Raw genomic sequence first — 17077 nt, 5'->3', positions numbered from 1 at the left:
TACCAGGAACAACAAGATCTCCTTGACTCAGGACAGAGTACTAAAGATCAGGAGGGAAATGTTCCGGGTGTCTCCAGAAGGAGGTGACAGCGAGGGTCATGATGAGGTTGTTGGATCTGATAACCTCTTGCATAGGCCTGGTCAAATGGGCCAAGTGGAGAATGAGACCAGCCCAACATCATTTTCTATGTCATTGGGACAAGAGCAGGGTTCTGGACTCTCAGAGAATTTTCCTGCCAAAAGCCATAAGGGAAAGCCTGAACTGGTGGCAAGAAGAAAAGTTAACAAATGGGTTTTCTTTAGTAGAGCCACACTGGGAAGAAATTCATACTGACGCTTCAGCCTTAGGATGGGGAGCTCACAGTTCAGGGTTCTCAGTACAAGGTTGTTGGGGTTTTTCTCCAGGAGATATACCCTCAAATGTCTTGGAGATAAGGGCAGTCTTCAAAGCTCTAAGGACTTTTTCGTATATTATAGACTCATCTTATGTCAAAATAAGATCCAACAATGTTTTTTCTGTGGCCTACATAAGAAAGAAAGGTGGGACCAGAAGTGCTGGTTTTCTCCGAGAAGTAGAGCCAATTATGGAATTTGCAGAAGCAAATCTGGCAGACCTTACCGCATATACCTGGGAAAGACAATGTTACAGCCGATTTCTTGTCTCAGAGACCCCTGGATTACACAGAATGGGAGCTGGAGCAGGAAGTGTCTTATCGGATAACTTGGATTTGGGGGGTTCCCAAGATAGATCTTATGGCCACCTCAAGAAACCAGAAGGTCCTGCGATTTTATTCCAGGAATTCGTCTCCTCAGGTGGAAGCAGTGGGCGCCTTGTCCCAAGATTGGGGGGAAGACCTGACCTATGTATTTCCTCCACTTCCGCTTATCTTCCTGGTCCTACGGAAAATACAGAAATCCAGAGCGAATGTGATTGCAATTCTTCCCGACTGCCTCGCCGACCGTGGTACACTCTCCTCAGGGAGACTGGCTCTGGAAGTACCCCTAGTCCTGCCTGTGAGGGAGAATTTGTTGAAGCAGGGTCCAGTAGTCTACCCTTACCCTCAATGCCTGAACCTCAAGGCCTGGAGCTTGAGAGGCAAAGACTTCTAGCTCTAGGGGTTTCAGATGAGGTACTCTGACCCTCAAAGTGATTCTGTTGTTGGCGCTTACATCAGCTAGGAGAGTCAGTGAGTTAGGAGCTCTATCTTGTGATACTGTCTTCTTTCCGGAGAAGGTGGTCCTGCAGATGTTACCAGATTTCCTTCCGAAAGTAGTTTCCACGTTTCATCTGAATGAACCAATTGTGCTACAGCAGCTCAGCCAGATATTCCCGCGAACAGTAAATGGAGCTGGCAGCAGCTTGATGTCAAAGAATGTTTGCAAGTGGATATTGACAACACACGAGAGATCAGGAAAACCCGTAAACTCTTCATAGTGCCAGCAGGGATCTTTAAGGGGCAAGCAGCATCTGTGAGATCTCTGGGAAGATGGATTGTGATAGCCATTACAACAGCCTACAAGGAACAGGAGCAGCCTCTTCCTAAATCAATTAAGGTGCATTCAATGAGAGGAATAGCGGCTTCCTGGGCAGCGGAGGCACAAGCGGCTCCGGATTCGATTTGTAAGGCAGCAACCTGGTCTTCCATTAATACCTTTGTGAAACATTATAAAATGGACATTGCAGCTTATCAAGATGCTAGTTTTGGCCTCAAGGTTCTGTAGGCCGCAAACAGCTAGTTTATTAAAGTTCTGTTAAGCATTATTTTGTGTGGCCCTCCCTTATTATTGCTTGGGTACAGACCCAAGTGTTTAGATGCTACAAGGGGGATGGCCAGGAAATAAAAAATTGTTGCCATACTTACCATAATTTTATTTTCCTGGCCATCACCCATAGTAGCATCTCCCACCCTACTAACTGTTGTGATCTATGTTGCAGAAGCTATTTATGTAGACACAGGTGAGGGGTGGAGCCGACCTTTATCGGAGGGACGGGCAGAACCTTCTTCTGTAAGTATCGCTGGGGGGAATGCTACCCAAGTGTTTAGATGCTACTACGGGTGATGGCCAGGAAAAGGAAGTTACGGTAAGTATGGCAACAATTTTCTTATTTTTTTTTTTTTGTATTGAATATATTGGTATAATAAATCGGCCTCATTGTTTTCAACTACAAAAACTCTTATCATTGTGTCTGTTCCACTTTACTGTTTATTTTCACTGCTTACTACCAAATGAAAAGGTTTGTACAAGCACATATAAATGCTGCTTATCAGGGATGAGGAAACGTTTTTGCCCCATACAGATTTGGTGTGAAATCACCTGTGGTAAAAGTGTTTACATATGTGCACTAAAGTTTCACCATGTGTTATCTGCCCCTTGTTGGGATGGGGGCCCCTGTATAAGGAGTTATTTTAAAGGGGAAGGAAAGGCTAAGTCACTTGTGGGTGCCAAAATGTTAGGTACCCCCAAGTGACTTAGATCGCTTACGTTGTACCCCGGGCTGGTGCCCCTGTTAGGAGAAAACAGCACCAGCCCGGGGTACCTGTAGGAAGCGCTTCCTCCTTCCTCTCTCTTCTGCCGGCGAAATCCGTGGGCCAGCGCATGCGCAGTAGAGTGAAAAGCCGACTTTCTTGTTTAAGTTCGGCTTTTCACTCTACTGTGCATGCGCGCGCAAGCGAAAAGGAAGGAGGAAGCGCTCACTGCTACCCCGGGCTGGTGCTGTTCTCTTCGTACAGGGGCACCAGCCCGGGGTAAAAGGTAAGCGATCTAAGTCACTTGGGGGATTTTGGCACCCCCAAGTGACTTAGCCTTTCCTTCTCCTTTAATGCTGTGTTTGGAAGAAGTTGACATCATAAGGTCCTTTTATTTTCTATGAAGAACAGTTGTGGCATCGACGATATTCTATAGAGGTTATATAACAAAGTAAAGCAATGTACATGCTAATGCAGACAGTGGCACAAATAGAGTGTGAGGGCCCCCCTGCAGACAAACTTGGGGTGGGGGGCGATGAAGCAATGAAGAATACTATGGCTGGCAGATGCATCCCTCCCAACATTTAAAAAACAGAGATAGAGAACAGAGTATATTTTGGCCCTGCCCACTTTGTGACCACACCACTAGTGGTGATCGAATCTGTCCGGTTTTGCAGAAAAATTAGCGAAACTGCTAAAATATTTGGGAAAGGGCAAAAAATTTGCGAAATGCGGCTTTCACGTGGCATTTTTTACACAACAGCACCTTTTTTATGCGACTGCGCCATTTTTTTACGTGACTATGGATTTTGGAATATAGAGGCAAGAGGCCTCTTAAAGGAACAGTAACACCAAAAAATGAAAGTGTATAAAAGTAACTAAAATATAATGTGCTGCTGCCCTGCACTGGTAAAAGTTGTGTGTTTACTTCAGAAAGTCTACTATAATTTATATAAATAAGCTGCTGTGTAGCCATGGGGGCAGCCATTCAGAGGAGAAAAGGCACAGGCACATAGCAGTTAACAGATAAACATTATTGTATTCTACAGAGCTTATCTGTTATCTGCTATGTAACCTGTGCCTTTTCTCCTTTTTTCCAGCTTGAATGGCTGCCCCCGGGGCTACACAGCAGCTTATTATATAAATTATAGTAGTGTTACTGTAGCAAACACACCAGTTTTACCAGTGCAGGGCAACAGTGCATTATATTTTTATTACTTTAAAGCTCTTTCATTTTTTGGTGTTACTGTTCCTTTAAGACTTGCCTTCCCCTTGTAGTGCGGTGTCTGTGAGAGCTTTATTTAAGCCACAGATTGCAGAGCTAAAAATGCCTTACCTGCAATGTAATTTTCCCTTCTCATTGACTCCAATGCATGTTCCATGGTTTAGCAAATTCTTCCTTGGTTTTGCAATGCACCACTTTTGCTCATTATTACTGTCTATCAATAGATTTATCAAAATGGGGCTATATATATATATTTATTTATACAGTATTTGTATAATACGTAACTGATATCTGCTGATCTGCAACTGACCTTTGCCCTTGTCAGATTTTGAGGAAGCCAAAGCCACAGGCTGATCAGGATAACATGTGTTTACCTGTAAAGAGAGTGAAATCTTATGCTGGGAAAAAGTCCCCGTTTTAATAAGCTTTAAACAAAAAAGTCTACCTTAGGTGTTAATTAGAATCTAGGTTCAGGCATTAACCTCTCTGACTGAGCATGGATATTGAGTAATCGTAGGAAAGAGGCCAATTTCAGGCACAGCAGCAATTACTGAATTAGTAGAAAAGTTCAAGTAAAGCTTCAGATTTCAGTTTATTACTGGGTTTTCAGAAGGACAGATAATCCTGGAGCGATTGGGCATCTCACACACCTGTGTGTGTGTGTTTTAGGTAACCTCACGGAAATAAATCACATTCCAATTTACTAATGTATTGGTACATTCCAAATGATCAAATGTACAGCACTATTAATTCCTGCAAAGGCTTTCTTTTAAATATTGCTAGGGAGAAATGTGTGTGTAAAAATGTTTGTAGGAGACATGGCCAAGAAAAAGGTAACAGATCAGAGCAAGAACATTGCAGAGAAGCACATACCACTGTCTTGACCCTAAATACTTCTCTAAATCTGTATCCCTAAAGTGGAACAGAACATATCAGGTAATAGCTTTTGTAGCCCAATAGTCCATTTAGCCCCGAGACCCTTTGTATTAGGCTGTATAATTAAAGCTGAACTCTTTCTGAGAGAATCCTGTTGGCAGATTCAGCTAAGCAATTATGTCCATGGAACACCTCCAGAATGGGCTAAGTCAGCATGTCGGATTTGGGGACCAATGTCAATTTGGCTCCAGGTGTTTGAAGAGCAGGTTACCCAATGCACTACTCAGATATCAGGCAGGTGTTGCCAAAAGGCTAAAGTAAGACCACCTTTAGGACTTAATGAAAGGGAAGGAGCAAACACTGAAACATTTTATCCTCACCTATTAAGAAGAAAAAGAAAAGGGAACAAATAATTCAGCCTGTATATGAAAATCCATTCATTTATTCTTTTCCTAAGTTCCTAAGCAAGCGTAAGTTTTCAGAGCTAGACATGGATTGTTTTCATCTTATGTAAATAAAACCTGATGTTACACTAATGTACCATGTCCAAAAAAACGCATCATATTAAATATGCAATATATAAATTAGAAGGGATTTCTGCCTAAAATATTATGTTTTTGCATAACAGAATTCTAAGGGCTCTGGTACACGGGGAGATTAGTCGCCCGCGGCAAAACTCCCTGCTTGCGGGCGACTAATCTCCCCGAGTTGCCTTCCCCCTGCCATCCCACTGGCGAACATGTAAGTCGCCGGCGGGATGGCAGACGCGGCGGGGCGATTTCGGGAAATCGCCGAAAAAGCCTCGCAAGTCTTTTTCGGCGATTTGCGCGAAATCGCGCCGCCGCGTCTGCCATCCCGCCGGCAACTTACATGTTCGCCGGTGGGATGGCAGGGGGAAGGCAACTCGGGGAGATTAGTCGCCCGCGAGCAGGGAGTTTTGCCGCGGGCGACTAATCTCCCCGTGTACCAGAGCCCTAAGCAACCTTAAAGCAAACATTACATTAATTAAGCATCAATGGGTTTAAAGTTATTTGTAAACAAAACTACTATTGAAAGTAGAATCTGTCTGGCTGATTATATTGTTTGCACTGCTGGTTTTGACTCTTGAAACAATGCTGCAAAAAAGTAAAGGTGACCATACAGGGGCCGATTTCAGTTGCCGATATCGGTCCTTTAGATCAATTCAGCAGCTTATCTTCCCGTGTACGGGCACCACCAACGGGCCTGTCCGACTGATATCTGGCCTAAAATTGTCCAGATCTTGATCGGGCAGGTTTGATTTGTCCGTCAAATCGGGGACCTCATCAGCTTGTTAATGCGGTCCCCGATTCGATGGCTCCTATGCCCACCAATTTAATTCAATTGTTTGGCCCTAACTTTAAAGCTTTAAAAATGTGCAATAAATGTAGAATGAAAAGTTGCTTAGAATGACTTTTTCTTTTATTATGCAAAAAAATAAATAAATAAATAGTGAAACAAAAAGGGAGCCCCATTCACTTGATGGGGGATGTATGCTGACAAAATTTAAGTTGCATCTCGAAACTCCAACATAGTATCCACCTGTATTCAGCAGTGTCGACCTGTCTCTGATGCAGTCACCTTTCTTCCCTAGTTATATCAATAGGAGCCCAGTGATATCAATAGGAGCCCAGTGATATCAATAGGAGCCCAGTGATATCAATAGGAACCCAGTTCCCACTCTAACCTAAGTGAATTACCACACCTCGAAAGTGGGTGCAAACCTGTATAACCCTTACACATATCCCTAGATACACAAGAGAAACCATATTATGCTTATGAATATATTACATTAAGTGACATTTCTAGTAAGAGCATAATGTGCGTGCTATGAAGTATAAGCAGAATCCATGCAAAACACATTCTGGTTAGCACAATAGAAAACTCTGTTCCAAAACCTTACTTATGTACTTTGCTCAGATCTTGTTACTCTTGCTCAAAGGAGCAATAAAAGAAAGGAAGAAACATTTTTCCCTTTTCTTAGGGCAAATAGTGTTGCTTGTAGATGCCTATTTATTTTATCCTGTCTTAAACCTTCTTGTCATGTGTTGATTGGAATAACGTAGGTGTCCTGCAGGTGTGTGGGCTGTCGTTTCGTGGCGGTGTTTGCTTAAGTCAGTTTACTGTCTGGAAGTTTTGGTATCTGTGCTGTGCTCTGCTCGTGGCATGATAGAGCTTGCAATCCCTAACACACAAGCCAGTTTGATATGGCAGCCTAATCTGTGCAAGGCAAAGCAGGAAACATTCATGCTCTGAACATAACCATTCTGAGACATAAGAGATTGTGATCTGGAAAACTGCAGGCATTCACCTGGATGCTATTTACATAAAACAATTAAAGATAAACCATAAACACTGGGTTTATATATATAGCAGAAAGACTCAGCTGAACAGCCTTTGCAGGTAAATGGCTTTCTTAAATTAACTTCATAAAATGACCTGATGAGTGTGGTACTTCGTCCTTTTATACTTGATACTTTGTGTGTGCCCGGGGAGGTTGCTTTGATTATATTTAAAGGGAAACTCTGGCTTCCAAACCAAAATTTGTTAAAGAGCAACACGCAACACAGAAAGCACTAATATACCTATTACTGTTATCTGTTTCTTTAAAAAGTATGAATAAATACCATTTTTATATAGTGAAATCCAGCTGCAAAACAGTTATTCTCTTTTTGTAAATTTTAAATCCTGGCAGGGGAGGAGGGACTAATTCATTGATGTTATAAATTGTAACAACTTCTCGACAGCTTACAGACAGTATGCAGGAACTACATAACCCACAATGCATTGCACTATGATGGTCCTTTCCTTATTGACATCACGAGTGCAGGGAATTGTGGGGTTTGGAGGATCCAGGCTGAGGGCAGTCAACTACAGTTACATTTTATTTTATTCTCAAAGTAGTCAGCCAGATCAGCAGGAGAACAGGGGGCCAGGCTTAGGGAACTGTTCCAAACCATATTATTTCTTTAAATATAATGAAAAGGCTGCATATTTTTTAATTGATGTATATTGCAAGGTTGCTTGAAATTATGTTTACTTTTCAAAAAGCTTACATTGTGTTTGGGTGGAGTTACCCTTTAATAATATATAGCATTGCAAAAAAGATCTGCTCTCATGGGACTTATGAGATTTTTAATGCACATTTATTTGGGAAACTAAGGTTTATATATTTATAGAAGTATTGGAACTATAATCCAGAGTCTTGGGATCTGGGGGTTTTCCAATGAGGGATCTATTCATAATTTGGATCCCCATACTCAAAGTCAGTTGAGAATCATTAAACATGAAATAAACCCAAACCAGAATTATTTTGCCACCCATATGGGACATGCAGCTTGGTTGTTACCAAGTACAAGGTACTGTTTTATTATTACAGAGAAAATGGAAATCCTTTTTCAAAATTAGAATTAGAATTATTTTCTTAAAAATGGGATCTAAGGGAAATGACCTTCTAGATAATGGGTTTCTGGATTAGGAATATTTATATATATATACATAATGGTTATTAAAAGCACAAGATGTGCAACACATAAAACTATAGAGTGGTAAGGAATAAGCTACTGGTGAGGTAAAGGAACATGCTTTTCTACATTTTGCCAAAAAGAACATAGATGTTTCTCAAGACTTTTGGAAGAATGATCTGTGGACTGATGAATCTAATGTAGAAGTTTTTGCATGTTAAAGCAAGTGCTTTCTACCAACAGTTAATATGTCCTATGGCAATGTGATGTTTTGCTGTAGTTGGACCTGATTTCCTTGTAGGAACAGTGAATTCCTCTTTGTATTAGAAAGTTCTAAAGAAGAATGTCAGGTCATTATTCCATGAGTAGAAGCACAGTTAGGTCATGCAGCAAGACAATGTTTCCAAACACACAAGCAAAGTCAACAGCAGAATGGCTGGAAAACAAAGCATAGTTGAAGCCCAGACGTTTAATTGAGATGTTGTGGCAAGATCTGAAAAGAGCTGCTCATGAAAAGTCTGCGAATGTTCCTAAATGAATCATTTCTGCATGGACTGGTGTAGCAAAATTCCTTTAAAATGATATGAGAACTTGATCAATAGGTAAAGAAAGCAAACAGTGATTGCTTACCAGGGGCAACTACTTTTTCTTACCAGTGACTTCATATTTTATTGTCAAAACATCAATATTAAAGGAAATCTCCACCTAAACACAATTTAAGCTTTTTCAAATAAAAAATAAATTCAAGCTTCAAAATTATCAGCATTGTCATGATTTTTAATATAATAATGTGGTTTGGAACAGTTACCTGATCTGGCTGACCACTTTGACTGACTACACAAAAAAATGCAACGGCTGCCCTCAGCCTGCATCCTCCTAATCCCACAATTCCTTGCACATGTGATGTCAATAAAGAAGGGAACATGACAGTGCAATGAGTAGTTGATTATGTAGTTCTCGCACCCTGTCTGGAAGCTGTGGAGAAGTTGTTACAAATTTAACATCAATGTTTTAGTCCCTCCTCCCCTGCCAAGATTTCAAATGATGCAGAAAGAGAAGGGCTGCTTTGCAGCTTGATTTCAGCATATAATTGTATTTATTCATACTTTTTGAAGGAATAGATTACAGTATTAGGTATTTTAGGAGTTTCTGTGTAGTTTGGGGCACATTTTGGTTTGGAAGCCAGAGTTTCCTTTTAATGTCTGCAAAAAAGATGAATAATAGGGAAAACTGGGAAAAACAAATTCTACTTCACAGCACTGTGTTTTCTTTAAGATCCTTCAAATACTATGCCAGACCTACTGAAATATTCTATGTTTAGCTTTCTTGCTCCTATATAATGGCAATTGTACATACTCAATAATACAGACAATCTGGTAAAGTGTTTTCATGCTTTATACTCACTGAAGCTGAAGATTTTGCATAAACTAGATGTATTTTTGTTCTGTACACCAAAAAAACCCAAAGTATAGAAGGTAAGGTACAACAATAGGTATGTTCGGTGGGAAGAGCAAGTAAAAATTAACAAAAAGTTCAGGTATATAATGGGAAGATTGATATGGATACTGCTGTGTGATCAGCCAGTCAGGTAAACAGTTTAGAATCCATTGTGAGCTACCTATTTATTGAAGGACAGAAGAGGAAAATAACATACTTAGTGGATTTGTAGAAAACATGGTACACTGGGGAAGGAAACTCAAATTTACAGATATGGGACCTGTTATCCAGAATGCTTGTGACCTGGAGTTTTCTCGATTTCCATACCTTAAGTATACTAAAAAATGATTTAAACATGAAATAACCTCAATAGGATTGTTTTGTATCCAATAAGGATTAATAACATCTTAGCTGGGATCATGTACAAGGTACTGCTTTAATATTACAGAGAAAACAGAAATACTTAAAATGTTTAATTATTTGATTAAAATCAAGTCTATGGGAGATATCCTGCCTGTAATTCAGAGCTTTCTGGATAACAGATCCCATACCTTATAAATGGACAACAATTATGATGATCTTAGCGGAAGCAGTGTAGAAGGAAGATGAACTAGGAATCTCTTTGGCATGGAAAGTAAATATGTGTCTTTAATACCTTTAATGATGGCGGGTGTAGATAGACAAACAGCTTTTCGGTATGTTGTGCTGAAGATTACTTATGCTAATACAACATAAAGAGGGCAATTCAGTTACTTATAATTGCTGGAATAAGATAAACAAAACAAAAACTAAAAAAACTACAATCAACCCTTTCCCCAGAAAATGCAAGAATATGTCCATAATTGAAATAAAATGCAGCTCAACTATATTTTCCATGGCTAGGGCTTTCATTTCCTGCATTATTCTGCTTCACTGGCTATCAGAACAGAAGCATGAATTATGGGATCATTTTAAAGGATTGAAATGCTCCAGTGAGTGTCAGATTTAAAATGTTTTGCTTTTTAATTACATAGCAACGCTTTAGTACACAACAAGGAACCAAGTTGTTGTAATTGCTGAGAAAGCATTTTCTTCTATTTATTTGCTTATTTTCAGTGCTTAGTGTGCGTAAGACATGACACAAGCCTCTTGTTAGGGGGCATGTAACAAGATGGGATTTGCAGTAACTCTCCATGTATAACGTAATACTGATATCATATACAAAAAGCTCTGTATTTTACTTTATGTATCTATACCAAATGCACTATTTTCTGAAATATTTAGGTGTCAAAACAGCATGGAATATAATTGTCCAAATAGTTAATTAAGGTATGGGATCCGTTATCCGGAAACCTGTTATCCAAAAACTTCCTAAATAATGGGAAAGCCATCTCCCATAGACTCCATTATAAGCAAATAATTCTATTTTTTAAAATTATTTCCCTTTTCTCTGTAATAATAAAACAGTTACTTTTATTATTAAGATAAAAGTAATCCTTATTGGAAGCAAAACAAGCCTATTGTTTTTATTTAATGTTTAAATAATCTTTTAAGGTATGGTGATCCAAATTACAGAAAGATCCCTTATCCGGAAAACCCCAGATCCCAAGCATTCTGGATAATGGGTTCTATACCTGTTCTCTTTTGAAGTGGTTCCCAAATTGTGGGGCAGCTTGTAGGCTAATTAGGATAACATTTGGGCGAAATGCCTCTTTACCCTTTTAGATACACTTGGAAAGCCATACTGAAGGGTAATTAGAGTGTTAGAAATTAGAAATTCTCCCCACTGCTCTGTATGGGAGTTTAAATGGGGGTGGAGGTTTGTTCGCCCATGGGCGCCGGGGGGGGGAGCTAGTGGGGGGCGGCCTTGGGGTGCCTGGATTTGAAATCCGGCCCTGGATAAACCTGTAGGTTCAGTACTGGGGAGTGGGCACTTACTGACTGCAGAACACTTTACTTAGTGAAAGGTAGCTTTAAAAATCATACACCCTACTTTTTTTGTAGTATTAAAAAGTATATACAAAATTTATTATCATCTTTGCCCTTGTTCTAAGTTGGTAGTACTAGAGGAACAGGGCACAAGTTAAACAAGTGTTCCAATTCGTGCGGTATAGTGAAACCTCTGACAGTTGGTAAAGTCTAAACAGAAGGTGTTTGCTCATTCAAGCAATATGACAACCACTGCTTAATTTATCTATAGAAAATAACTGCAAAGTGGTTAGGTGCTGGCCAACATGAACTTGCCCAAATAAAGTTAAGCTATGAATTCCAGAATCTCATCAGTTAAAAGCTTTTGGAGGTTGCAGAGAATGGTTGTTTAAAACTATCTATATGCCAGCAGGTTACCCTTGTACACTTTATTATAATGAGTAGTCTTCCTCTTGGTTTTATGTTGCTTTGCATATAAAAAGTTACATTAACTTTATCTCTGTTATGTGTAAGCAAGTTTTGTTACAAAGTGGAAACACAAAGGTGTATCTAAGTCATCTAGAAACATTTAAGAGTCCCTAGAGCTAACTGAGTGACTTCAGTGCTCCAAATGCATTCCTTGCCCCATGGCTGGCTATTTACAGTCATGGTTACCAGAAACAGAAATGTTGAGTTGTGAGTTAGATACAATATCTACTATATATATATATATACACATTAAGACTTGGTAAGCATAGCACTCTATAAATAATAAATAAACTATTATTAAGACTTGGTTTTCCCCTGGTGCTCAAAACGCTGGAATTTTGTAAATAAAACACTTTTCTTTTTGAGAAGTTCCTGTGAGTGTGATACTTTTTCTCTTTATAATTTTTTTGCCTGCACTTGGGACAGTTAGCCCTACAGTTAAGGGTAGTGCTCCTCCTTTGTTCTTTTGTTTACTATATATATGTATACATTAAGACTAGGTAAGTATAGCACTCAACAGGTCTTAATTTCTACAAATAGTGACCGAAATGTTGGGCTTTAAATAAATTATTTTTTGTCACATTATTAAGACCTGTTGAGTGCTTTACTTACCTAGGAGTATATTTATCATGCTGTGTAAAAAGTGGAGTGAACCATTACCGGTGATGTTTCCCAGGGCAACCAATCAGCAATTAGATTTCAACAGCAAAGTTGTTTTACTCCACTTTTTACACAATAAAGTTTACCTTTTTTTCCATACTGTGAGTGCCCTGCTTAATATGACATTGAAATATACATATACATTTTGCAGTGTCAGGTATGGTGTTTCTATATACGCGATACTTAAATCAAGTTTTCCTTCTATCTAATCACAGAACTGAAAGAAGAGCCATTTCTAATAGGCATGGTTGAGAAGGACTCTAGAATGAACTGGCCTTTTCTATCTCCCACATACTTCATGTCAGAAACACTATGCAAACAGCACTGGGTGAGGCACAACATACCAAACCTTCTGCAAATGGAAGAATGTTGAGCTGTTGAGTGAAAAAGTGACTTACACAGTTTGGCTTCTTAAGCAACTTTTGGTTCAGGCACCATGTTGTTTGTACTCCATTTATACACTCTTTACTTTGTCTGGTGTTTGTTTTCGCAAATTATTCTAAAAATGTCTTGGGCCTACTAAGTTCCACCTAAATCATACCACCATGCCAGCTTTTATCAAATTACCTTTGTGGTTAAGCCGATTTTGATGTATGATCTTGAGTCATATATTAACAGGTATTGCTGTAAAACTGTGTTTGCATATCTAGAAAATACAGGAATGTAAATAAAACCCAACAATTTGCCTAATATATCTTACAAAACACACTCTGAACATGTAAATATCTTAGAACAATGCAACACCTAAAATGAGTGTATTTAACTAATTTTTGTGATACAGCCATAAAAATGCATTGCCTTTTAACCATCATTATTAACATTATTACTTAAGGCAACGCCATGGTACAGTGTAAACTGAAAAAATAATATTCCATGTACAGTATTTGGTTTATAATTATTACATTTATGGTGGAAACCAGCAGCCCAGAGTTCAAGGGCTTGGAAATCAGTGACTGGAATTTACAACCAATCCAATTGGCCAGGACTGTCTAAATATCAATGCAAATGCCTTGGCACTTGGCAGCAAGAAATCATTGCATTCTCTGACATACCTTTCATAATCTCCACCTTGTGGGCTACCTTTACAATGTGATTAAAGTCTGGTCATATAGGTTCATACCTCCTGTTGTAGTATTTACTAGGGTTAGAAAATACTTTCATATCAGGGCAAATATAGATAAATTGAATATATCAATTTACAATATTGGGAATATGCCAAAAGTTAACTACAGTCTGGAGCAGTAATGCACAAATACCCAACCTCTAAAGCTATATTCAAAATTACATTGTACCAAAAGATCTTTGCTTGTTTTATTGATATAAAAAATCTATTTAGCCCCATGCAAAACATACAAAGTGCTGGTGGCTCTCTCACTCAACCAAACTGAAATGAACTCTAACCCAGAAACCGGATGAAAAACTGAACCATGATGAATTTCTTTCTGCATAGATGAGTTTTCTAACCTTTTGCTTGCTCATATTCTCCATATCAGGGAAAAGTTATAGTTTGAACTAAAAAGTGAATGTTACCCAGCACTCCTTTAAGCTAGTAAATTATTAACAAGCGTTGCAGAAATATTTGAAGTAGCAAAGAGAAAAAGTTCACAATTGAATAAAATGTTTTTAATTAACTCTCTCACGCTCTGTAGAAAGTGTAAATGCTCCTGCTCAGTAGTTCATCATTAAATATTTCAACTTTTGATGGGACTTAAAAACAATAACTCAAAAAATATAATGATGTAGCTTAACTGATAAAAGGAGCTCAACTGAGTATGGGAAAAATTGATTTTTGACTTGAGAGTCAGTTTTGACATAAAGGGCAATACATTCCTGTAGCAAACTTTGCACCTTTTATTACATACCTCCAACCTAGGATCCCCTATGTCCACTATATGGATCATATGGAAGTAAATGTTAATAGAGGTGGTCACTTGTGACCCCAACCCCCCATTGCCAGTGTGTGGAGGTAATAATATGGGATGTTGGTTTACTAATAACCACTATTACCTGTGGGTGTATTGGGGCTGGAACCCCATTGTCTGTTAAGTAGAGACCTTTAACTGAAATTGGCCTTTGCCCCTATCATTGAACAACACAGTATTGCCTGCTGGAAGACAGGGGGTACTCTAGAGCTCTTCATAAGTAATATTGTAATAAAGATTGCACACAATCTTAAATGCAAATAAAGGGAATATGGTATATAATTATTAATTGATATAGCTGTTCATAGAAGCATATGCTTGTGAGATAATATGCAAAATGTGACCTTTTGCATCATAACATAATACCACTGATCCATGCCATTGGCTGACTGGTTGATCAGACACTGTTTATTTGTGTACATGTTGTTTATTTGACATTACGCCCTAGTGGGAGATTTGGAACCCCCATTCCCTCAATAAAAAGAATAGGGTACAATAAATTGTAATGCTTAATATCATCATATCCATTATTTCCCATACAATGCGCCCTGACATCTTTTGGCAGGGTCAGTGGCAACCCTGATGAGTTTTTTTCTGCCTTAAATAATTGGGGCTATGTAGCCCTTTGGTGCTTGGTTTCATGATTGTTCCTGATTTTATTCTCTGTATATAGTAGGGGTGCATAGAATTTACTCATTTTTGAATTCAGACAAATACCAAATATTTCACAAAAGATATGACCAAATACCAAACTGAATACAAGCCTAATCTGCAAATTCAAGTTTTTTTAAATAAAGAAAAATTGCATTTGTTAATAAAACATGCCCTTTTCTGCTGTCCAGAGCTTTAAAGAGCTTGAAAGTTATTTTATTTTAAAGGTTCCACCGAACCAAATCTGTACCGCAAGGACTCAAATCCAAATCCAGCAAAAAGGGCAGGCATTCAGTCAAATTCCATAATGGATTTGGCACATCCCTGACATATAGTTACAAACTGGAATTCTGTGGGACATGGTCAGACTGGAAATGCTATATTGTACATTGTACTGATCTTCTCTAAGGGACACATTTGCTAAAATTCCATTTTGGAAATCTTGTGAAAGTGTTTCCTAGCATTTTAAATATTTTTACAGTTACCAAACACTTTTATGACTGTCAGGAAATATTATATTGAATTAACACAAACTCCAGGTAAAACACTCTGTTAGGTTAGAGGTCAGCGGCAGCTCTTTGCCCTTCAACCCATCCAAACCCATACCCTGAGAATGAACAAGCATTTCAGCAATGCAATTTGGTCGATTAGTATTTATTTAAAGCTTGGTAAAAAATGCAGAACAATAAATTGCCCCCCACCTGCTAAACAGCATGTAGACAATCACTAATAGATTTCTGGGCTGGCTTCCTGACTGACCACAATGGTCTGAGATTCTATATAAAACCCACTGTTTATACAACTTTGGAATTTTAAACCCACTTTCACAACATTTTACAAAAATTCTTGCTGTAAGTATCTTTAACTTTATAGCCCATTATCCAAATGTATACCATGCTACAACGACAATACAACATAAACACTGGCCTTGGCATCCAATATATTAAAATCTGAACTTGCTACAAATATTGAAGTGCTTGTCCTCTAGTTTGTTATGCCCTAGTTAGTCACATCTTATTTTTACCACATAATCCTGAATATTAAATATTTTGTAACATTATGGTCTGAATAATTCTTGGCATATTTGCTTTATACTGTCCTGGGTAGCACAAATCAGCGGTCTGTTATTAATCTTTTAATATAAATCCCAGGGGATTAAGACCATTGTGTTTGTGCACTTTATACCACTGTGTGTATAGTTTTCAACCTGTCCCTTATAAAAGAGAGAGCCATTTTTTTATTGTGGCAAACAGGACAATTCCTCTCTTGATTTGCAGTCATATGTTTTCAGTTTGAAAGTTATTTTAATCAGCAACATAGATGTAGGGTACCATGGGTACCCACTTATGCCTAAGTCCTCCTGCAGTACTAGTAGTGGAATGGGATGTTTCAGAAAATGGAATTCCAATGGTTCACAGGTACAGTAATGGGCAACAAATACACACAAATATTGTTGGACACTGTTCTGGTGAGCAGGTTCCACATCTCTGCTTCACAGTATTTCAGCCTGTATTGTTATACAGCCATATTAAATGTATTAGTGTTTGATACAGTAACCGATAAATAAAAAGTGCACTGCTGAGTAATAAAACAATTACCAAACAGCAATTCAAATCAATTGCTTTTCTGCTGAAACTTGAAGTGTTTCCTTCTGTACAACATGTTGTTCTCTGATATCGGCTTTTCACTCAAGCCAAGCCAGCACACTACAAACCTGTTAAAGCCAAGAGATTTTATTACTTCTAATGCTTTTCATACACCATATGGTTCTTTATTCATAATGCTCTGATGAGAATCACTTTTGCAGGTAATTTTTTAATGATTGTCTTGGGATAAACAAATGTATTGTACTTGTTTGGCTAATGTATTCAAGTAAGCTCACAAGGGGGAAAAATTAATCATGTAGAAAGCCGCTCTCTGGCTTTCATTATGCCAACGGATCCAAATATGATCAGTACTCTGTCAAATGTTTCCATGACA

This window comes from Xenopus tropicalis, chromosome 5 (genome assembly GCF_000004195.4).
Source record: "Xenopus tropicalis strain Nigerian chromosome 5, UCB_Xtro_10.0, whole genome shotgun sequence".
NCBI lineage: Eukaryota > Metazoa > Chordata > Amphibia > Anura > Pipidae > Xenopus > Xenopus tropicalis.
The sequence above is the reverse complement of the archived record's forward strand: the minus strand, read 5'-3'. Positions refer to the sequence as shown.